Here is an 8,426-nt window from a genome sequence, read left to right as displayed (position 1 = left end):
AAATCTCATCACGTATACTTCAGTATACACTGGTGCATAATATTAACCTTCCATTATATACATTTCACAATATACCTCAAGATATACTTCAAAGTAAACTTTTAACACATGCTTATCTCACGTTTCACAGAAAGTCACATTACCTACCTGTTCTTATACGTATATTCCATTCTATATTAATTGCATCGTAATAAGTTTTATGGTATACTATCACAGATGATCCGAACTGTACTTGACTACAGAGATTTCTCAGCGGCCTTTACACCGGAACTCAACGATATATGAACACTGTTAATAATAATAATAATAATAATAATAATAATAATAATAATATTAATAATAATCATTTCTACATATACATGTATAATGTATATAGTTCTTGCTGACATCAATGACATTACTACTATACAGAAAGCCCCTTGTTATGCAGAGCATTTCGGGTTTTTCAATCCAATACAGAGAATGATAACTGAAGACGGTGATAAACTTAATGTTGTAGTTTGACATGAAGACATAAAGCAATTTCTCAAACTATTTTATGTCTTCCATCGTCTCCGATAATTATTTTTTGTGTTGGATTGAGAAAGTCACTGTTTGACACAAGGTCTCTCCAGTAAAGATGCCCAAGTGTTGCAATTGTCTTATTCATTTACTTGTGGGCTTTTTATAAGATTTTTATATAATATTCAATAGTGTTTAGTGACGTACAACACTGAGTGGGCGGAATATGACTCTCTTACGTTGGTCCTTGACCCAAGGTGGAAAGGTCAGCTTTAACGTTCCCAAGAATTTGCATATTTTCTGCCTCGGCTCTCAATAAGCATTACAATACGGTGCAAGCATTTTCATAAAATACACAATACACGATGCAAAATATGCAACAGTGTATGTGGAAAATACAGCCGGCATACCTACTCTACTTTTAGAAGCAACTGTCTTAAAGAGGAAGGCATTGAGAGCAAATCTGCACAAGCAATTATGGTAAGACGTTCAGTATGCTCATCCACAGCACACACCTCTGGCATACCTGTAACCTGTCTCGAGGAGCTTTCCATCCTCGGTGACAAAATAGACGAAATCTTAGAATCTATACTCTAATAAGGACAGACCTTACAGGAAGAACACTACTATCATTCAGTACTGTAAGCAAACTCATAAATATTAAGTGGATTAAAAAATACACCAGCTTGATATTTCACGTACACAGAAAAATTTTCTTTTGATAGTCAACAGCAGCAAAGGTGACACGTAGCTGGTCGGAAATCCCTCTGCATCTGAAATTTAGAGACTTTTACCTTAAATTAATGCAAATGTGTCTAAAGTTTATTTGGAAAAAAATGAAATATCATAAAATTCTCGAAAACCATTATAAGAAATACGAAATATCAAGGATTTTTCATTTTATATAAAATATTGAGATTTTGCTTAATTTTCACCCACAGGAATGCTGAGCATATTATGAGCTTTCAAATTATTTTTTTTGCATACTACGTTGAGGTAAACATTATTATTTCCGACAAGTAAGACATATACAACACTAGGTACTTTTAACGACGAAACATTTCGCCTGCATTGCAAGCTTTATTAGAATAAATTCCAGTCTTCAACCAATGAATCCTGCAGCGCAGGCGAAACTCTTCGTCAATAGGAAACCTAGTGTTGCACATGTCTCATTCATCAACTTGTAAGTGTTGCAACTACACGATGATCATCATCATGATGACCATCATGTAGCTGCAGCAGTTCTGTGGTGCAAAGAATTCTGCACTTTGAACCCACTACCAACCACCACCCTAAAATTGTTGACTACAGGAGTGTCTTAAAGGCAGCAGTCCACCTCCACACTAACATCAGTGACACTTTATTGCTAATTTTTTTTTAAAATTCTGTCAATATGTACACAAACATATTAACCTCTGTGTATAAATTCCTGAACCAAACCTTAGTATGTGTTTAAAAAGTCTCCTTCAAACGTTAGGGGATTTACGAGAACCAACAGTTCCAGTAAACGATGGCTGGTTTTCAGTGACCTTTATTTACCTGCTTCTTCATTTGTTGTTTCAGTGAACGGGTCTAACCTTTGCCCTCGTCACCTGTATCAGGATAAACTTGTTGTCCTATCGGACGATTTTAATTCTCCAGTGCGTTTTTTTTTGTGTGTGTGTGTTGTTCGAATTACATTCTTATACTTTGAGAGAACTGAGATCGAACGTCATACATAGAGAGGAATGGTGTATTTTTCACATACGGAGGTACTAGTACACAACATTTACATGTCTTGCAGCCCACATCGTAAGTAAATGGGTTAGAGCCCCACCCGTTCTATGATTTCGTGATTCAGGAACTCTTCTTATGTTAAGTGTCTCCTAAGCTGCACACTAAGTAAGACTTCCCAAGTTGTGATTTACCACGCTTGTAAAAGTTCAACCAAGAAGTCTTTATTACTCCTTGTTACCACTAAAATCTATATGAAATGCTGGCAGAAATGCAGTTCCATTGGGAGCCCATATTCCTTCTAGAGTTTGACAGAGCTTCTTAGATTTCTACGACAGACACTTGAATGAATGAAATCTGTTTCCACCAATTTCTGATGAAGGGCGGCCATCTTGAGGCTTGCCTCATTTTCCCGTCTTCAGGATTCAGTAACTGACCGTAAATCTATGGTTGTGAACAAATATTTATTAGAATAAAAATGAAAACAGCTTCACAGCAGAGTTTCACTAATATAACGCTTCCAGATCATAGAAGAGGGAAAAAGGTGGCCAAAGAACACTTGAAACCTCCCTTTCTACATGTTTTTAATTCTGGTAAATCACTTCTAGGGAAGTGTCGTGTTGTAAGTTTATTTTATCCGGGGCTTTTTATTATTTTATTGCTGCCTTTCAATTATTTTAAATGTCTTTTCCGGATCAGGTTGCAGTGAGGGACTTGTCCTGTTGCGTCATCTGCCAAGAAAATTCTGAACAGAAATTAAGGTGTCTAGCTCTCACCAAGAACAGGGAGGGCAGAATCCAAGCACATGTTTCATTTCTTGATGCCCTCCTGGTTTACCATGCTACTGGTGGCAGTAAGTTGCCAAATCAATTCTAAGACACTTTGGTGCCAGATTATTAAGACAAGACAAATAGCACTGATATTGCCACCAGAAGTTCCAAGAGGTGAAAGCAATTACATCTAAAGCATCCCAAATTGAACCTCGACTTAGCAAGCCACAAATCCTGTTGCATCGTCTGTAAACAACTGACTGGCACTAAGAGACCCTTTTAGCAGTTCCAGCATGTTGCTCTTACTGAAGAACTCGGAAACAAGGTGATGCTCCGGCAGTATGTGAAAATCCAGACCAAACTCGCTGTTGGTGCCCTCGTCGCCAGTAGTATTTCGAAGGCATATGGACACATATGGGAGAGTATTTAAGGATGAAAATATCCCGAAAGGAATCACCCCGCCCTCCCCAAGAAGGCCCATCAACAGAGAATTAATTCTGCCAACCATCCAGGTTGAATGTGGGAGGATTTCCAATTAACAACGGAAACCCTCTGACTAAACGTTTACAATCACAGTAGAGCACAAAAATCTATCAGTCACACCTACTATACCCTTTCACTGAGAGAGTAAAAAAGTGACGAAGTAAATAAATCGTTTTGTGATGATTACGCTCCACAGCTATTCTTAAATCAATAAAAACGCAAAACAATTATTTATACAACAAAAGTCTGTAGGAGAAAAACGCTAAAATAAATGCAGAATTCGTTAAGGCATTAAAACCTCTCTCAAGCTCATTTCTGAAAAACCTCTGGACCATCACACGATAATCATCTAGGCAACAATCTCGCTCACCCCTAGCCTGGCTCACACGAGGGAGTCGTACAAATATTATCAAAAAGAATATTTTTTACATAGAATCCAAAAATACCACCATTCCACCATATTAAAAATTATTCTTTCACAGTATAGTAGAATGTAACATGAGTTGCGTGAATTACGTTGAAGATAATTATGAAAAGTGAGGTTCATTACGCAAAATTTGAAAGTCCAAATTAATTTTTTTTAGTCTTAGTGAGCCAAAAGCAAATTGGAGGAGCATTTTAAGCGCACGTGTTCGTCTGTCTATAAATTTACCTGAGTTTGTGTGTCTTGAAATTTTGTTAGCTATATGTTTTTGAGGTTGTGAATTATTTTTAGATTTCACTGTGTCACATTCTGGTCTGCTCCATTTCCTACTACTATAATGCTCTCGAAGAAATCACAATAAAACGCGTGATTTCAAATATGTAAAAATACCACAATGAAAATAGGAAACAAAATCTATTTTCCTATTTTCACTGTGGCATTTTTACATATGCTATAAAAGTGTTTCCTAATGTGATAAATATTTTTTGTCTTTCATTTCCATCTGTTCCCTCGTTCTAGTTACAAGAGTGCTAACATTCAGTTTTTATCTACCTTATCTTTTCCTACGAGTCCACTGAATGTTGTAAGCATATATCTCCTCTCAATATGCGATATTCTAGCGCAGGGGGTTCCAGTTCTTACTTCCTTACTTGTTTGTTAGCTCCGATACCAAACTTTTTTCAATTTTCTTTGTTACATTTACTAAGGTGGTTACGACACGGCGGCGAATCACAAAGCTGCTCCAACTAATGTTGAATATAGTGTTGTAAATGTTCTCTTATATAGCTACATACATGTTATTCTTAATTTCTAGATCTTTCCCTTTTCTTAATTTTTCGTTTCTTCTTCTCTCATGTGATACGTAATGTCTACTCTACATATGTTATCGGTCACTTCAGTAGCTACTTTTCCAATCATACATGTGGGTAGAAACGTTTTTTTTTTAATGACATACCTCCTCGGTTTGGCACCGTCTTGTTCCATGCTCACGTGTGCGCGTAAGTTTAACGATCACGCTTCACTGGTATCTAAAAAACAATCAACAAAATAATGATATTGAATGATTGTTAAGACTACAGTCTGATTATGATTAAATTTCGACAAATTGAAACTTGCATATGCTGGGTAATTTGTGCAATTAAAAATGACCAGCAAATCCGCAAGGGTCACCAGTAAATCCCATTTTCACATTTTGTTGCAACAACATTCACCATTTCCCATTTTTTAAATGTGATGTTTTACATAACAGATATTAAAACAGCGTTCTGTTGTAACAATTCATTGGCAACGATGTAAACGATTCAAATAATTACCATGTCAATACACACACTCACACACACACACACACACACACACACACACACACACACACACACACACACATACACACACACACACACATTAACTAGTCACCCCAGTCATGCTTCAAACCGGAACGAAACGTTGCCACAAGTTTCAGTCTCGTATGGGCGGGTTATCTGTATATTGTTCCAGTCACGGTATTGTTAATGTTTAATTTTCATATATTTAACAATTTGCAAACCAGCGAAATTATTTATAAACATTATCTCTCAGTCCACAACAAGATTCAAACCTACGCAATCTGCATCAAAGTACACTGGAGTCTGGTTGTGTGGCAAAAGTAAAGTGTACTTTGATGGAGAGTGCGCAGGTTCTTGTCCTGCTGTGGATTGATTATATATATATATATATATATATATATATATATATATATATATATATATATATATATATATATATATATATATATATATATAGTAGGTTGGTAGACAGCAACCACCCAGGGAGGTACTACCGTCCTGCCAAGCGAGTGGTAAAACGGAAACCTGTAATTGTTTTACATTATGGTAGGATTGCTGGTGTCATTTTTCTGTCTCATAAACATGCAAGATTACAGGTACGTCTTGCTACTTCTACTTACACTTAGGTCACACTACACATACATGTACATGTTTATTTATACACACTCATCTGAGTTTTCTTTTATTTTATCTTAATAGTTCTTGGTCTTATTACTTTTCCTTTTATATCCATGGGGAAGTGGAATAAGAATCTTTCCTCAGTAAGCCATGCGTGTTGTAAAGTCAACTAAAATGCCGGGAACAATGGGCTAGTAACCCCTTTTCCTGTAATAATTACTAAAAAGAATAATAATAAGAAAATTGTCAACGTGGAAAGTCTGAATGTGCGTGGATGTTGTGCAAATGAGAAGAAAGAGATGATTGTGGATGTTATGAATGAGAAGCTGGCTTTAAGTGAAACAAAGCTGAAGGGGGTGGGTGAGTTTCAGTGGAGAGGAATAAATGGGATTAGGTCAGGGGTTTCAAATAGAGTTAGAGCTAAAGAAGGAGGAGCAATAATGTTGAAGGATAAGCTATGGCAGGAAAAGAGGGACTATAAATGTATTAATTCAAGGATTATGTGGAGTAAAACAAAGGTTGGATGTGAAAAGTGGGTTATAGTAAGCATATATGCACCTGGAGAAGAAAGAAGTGTAGAGGAGAGAGAGAGATTTTGGGAAATGTTGAGTGAATGCGTGGGGAGTTTTGAACCAAGTGTGAGAGTAATGGTGGTTGGGGATTTCAATGCTAAAGTGCGCAAAAATGTTGTGGAGGGAGTAGTAGGTAAATTTGGGGCGCCAGAGGTAAATGAAAATGGGGAGCCTTTAATTGAGCTATGTGTAGAAAGAGGTTTAGTAATAAGTAATACATATTTTATGAAGAAGAGGATAAATAAATATACAAGGTATGATATAGCCCGTAATGAAAGGAGTATGTTAGGTTATGTATTGGTGGATAAAAGGTTGATGGGTAGGCTCCAGGATGTACACGTTTATAGAGCGGTAACTGACATACAGGATCATTATTTAGTTGTAGCTACAGTTAGAGTAAGAGGTAGATGGGAAAAGAGGAAAATGGAAACAACAAGTAAGAGGGAGGTACAAGTGTATAAACTAAGGGAGGAGGAAGTTCGGGTAAGATATAAGCAACTATTGGCAGAAAGGTGGACTGGTGCAAGTATGAGTAGTGGGGGGGTTGAAGAGGATTGGAATAGTTTTAAAAATGCAGTATTAGAATGTGGGGCAGAAGTTTGTGGTTATAGGAGGATGGGTGAAGGAGGAAAGAGGAGTGATTGGTGGAATGATGAAGTAAAGGGTGTGATAAAAGAGAAAAATTTAGCTTATGAGAGGTTTTTACAAAGCAGAAGTGTTATAAAAAGATTAGAGTATATGGAGAGTAAAAGAAAGGTGAAGAGAGTGCAAAAGGAGAGCAGATGATAGAGTGGGAGAGGCACTGTCAAAAAATTTTATTGAAAATAAGAAAAAAATTTGGAGTTAAACAAGTTAAGAAAGCCTAGGGAACAAATGGATTTGTCAGTTAAAAACAGAGTAGGGGAGTTAGTAGATGGGAAGATGGAGGTTTTGGGTAGATGGAGAGAATATTCTGAGGAACTTTTAAATGTCGACGAAGAAAGGGAGGCGGTAATTTCATGCACTGGCCAGGGAGGTATACCATCTTTTAGTAGTGAAGAAGAACAGGATGTGAGTGTGGGGGAGGTGCGTGAGGCATTACGCAGAATGAAAGAAGGTAAAGCAGCTGGAACTGACGGGACCATGACATAAATGTTAAAAGCACGGGGGGATATAGTGTTGGAGTGGTTGGTATTTTTGTTTAATAAATGTATGAAAGAGGGGAAGGTACCCAGGAATTGGCAGAGAGCATGTATAGTCCCTTTATATAAAGGGAAGGGGGACAAAAGAGATTGTAAAAATTATAGAGGAATAAGTTTACTGCGTATACCAGGAAAAGTGTACGGTAGGGTTATAATTGAAAGAATTAGAGGTAAGACAGAATGTAGGATTGCGGATGAGCAAGGAGGTTTTAGAGTGGGTAGGGGATGTGTGGATCAAGTGTTTACATTGAAGCATATATGTGAACAGTATTCAGATAAAGGTAGGGAAGTTCTTATTGCATTTATGGATTTAGAAAAGGCATATGATAGAGTGGATAGGGGAGCAATGTAGCAGATGTTGCAAGTATATGGAATAGGTGGTAAGTTACTAAATGCTGTAAAGAATTTTTATGAGGACAGTGAGGCTCAGGTTAGGGTGTGTAGAAGAGAGGGAGACTACTTCCTGGTAAAAGTAGGTCTTAGACAGGGGTGTGTAATGTCACCATGGTTAATATATTTATAGATGGGGTTGTAAAAGCAGTAAATGCTAGAGTGTTGGGGAGAGGGGTGGAATTAAATTATGGGGAATCAAATACAAAATGGGAATTGACACAGTTGCTTTTTCTGATGATACTGTGCTTATGGGAGATTCTAAAGAAAAATTACAAAGGTTAGTGGACGAATTTGGGAGTGTGTGTAAAGGTAGAAAGTTGAAAGTGAACATAGAAAAGAGTAAGGTGATGAGGGTATCAAATGATTTAGATAAAGAAAAATTGGATATAAAATTGGGGAGGAGGAGTATGGAAGAAGTGAATGTTTTCAGATACTTGGGAGTTGACGTG

Source organism: Cherax quadricarinatus, chromosome 59 (genome assembly GCF_038502225.1).
Source record: "Cherax quadricarinatus isolate ZL_2023a chromosome 59, ASM3850222v1, whole genome shotgun sequence".
Taxonomy (NCBI): domain Eukaryota; kingdom Metazoa; phylum Arthropoda; class Malacostraca; order Decapoda; family Parastacidae; genus Cherax; species Cherax quadricarinatus.
Note: the sequence above shows the minus strand (reverse complement) of the source record.